General features: G+C 42.2%; 1 non-coding gene across 1 annotated transcript; it reads left to right on the top strand.

Annotated features, from left to right (window-relative positions):
* Window positions 1-918: 918 nt before the first annotated feature.
* LOC120078837 lies at window positions 919-1025 on the top strand. The gene has a single exon (XR_005482118.1). It is a non-coding gene; the product is annotated as a small nucleolar RNA R71 (small nucleolar RNA).
* Window positions 1026-1337: the final 312 nt, after the last annotated feature.

The raw sequence follows: 1337 nt of genomic DNA on the forward strand, positions 1-1337 counted from the left end.
GCATCTTCTGGTTCTCTAGTTTCAGACTCCTTTGATTCAGTCTACAATAAAGGCTTTTCTGATTTAATCAAAGGTTGCTCCTTTGATTCGGCCTTGTGAGGCTCCTTCTGACTTCTGTTGCAGCATTTCCACTCCTTAGGGTGACTGATTGGCAGTGTTCTTTCCCTGTATTCCCTGGATTGCGTGGAAGCTCGATTGAGCTAGGCAATGTCCATTGGGGTCTGTTCTTTAGCTCTTCTACAATTTGTCCCATTTGAATTTCCAAATTGTGGATGGATGTAACTTGGTTTTGAAGGACTGTTTCATTCTTTTCGATGTATTGCTTCAACAAGTTTTCCAGGGATGATGGGGATGGTGTTTGGGAGCTGCTAGCTTGCTGTTGTCCATTAGTTCTATGAAAAAAAACCTGGCGGTCCCTCTCTCTGAGCCATAGGCTGACTGCCTTGTTGTTGGTTGTTCTTCCAAGAAAAAATAGGGTGATTTCGCCACCCCGGGTTGTAAGTGTTTGAAAAAGGATTGTTTTTGACAAAGTAAACTGATTAAGGATTTCGTGGGCATTCTTCAAAAGAATGTGATTCTTCACATACGACACAGCTAGTGCTTGTTTGCTTTATCGCATTGACTTGCCCATTTCGAGTTCCTAAATTGTTTATTGTGATGCCTTGCAATAAGTTTATCATCGCATTCATCTGATTTTGTAATGATGCGATGGCACCATTACTCATATTACCTTCTCTGGGCTTTGTTCTTTGATCGCTTTCTTGCCAATCTTCATGGTTTTTCGAGATGTGACGAAGAATATTCTTTGCTTCATCATATGTTTTGTCCAGAAGACCTTCGGTTGCTGCCGCATTGGCAGCTGTCTACGATGCAGAGTTGAGTCCATGATAGAAAATCTCCATTTGGAGGCAATCCGACAATCCATTGTGTGGGCCGTCGTGTACTAGTCTCTTGAATCTAGCCCATGCATCACTGAGCGATTCATCTTCTTCTTGTTCAAAATTGGTGATCAATTTCCTCCTTCTGGCATTCTCTGTGGGAGGTAAATACTTCTTCATAAACTTCTCCACAACTTGTTCACATGACGTTATCTCTCCTGATTCGAGAGAGTATGCCCATTTTCTTGCTTTATCGCATAGTAAAAATGGAAATAACGTGAGTCGAACCTCTTCTGGGCAAATATTAGAGAACACAAAAGTGTTGCAAATTTCAATGAAGCTTCGTAGATGGGCGTGCGGTTCTTCACCATGCCATCCTCCGAACTGTCCTACTGTTCGTATCATTTGTAACATCACTGGCTTCATCTCGAACCTTGATCCATCCAGTGTTGGTCTCAT

The sequence above is a fragment of the Benincasa hispida genome, chromosome 5 (assembly GCF_009727055.1).
Source record: "Benincasa hispida cultivar B227 chromosome 5, ASM972705v1, whole genome shotgun sequence".
In the NCBI taxonomy this organism is placed as follows: Eukaryota; Viridiplantae; Streptophyta; class Magnoliopsida; order Cucurbitales; family Cucurbitaceae; genus Benincasa; species Benincasa hispida.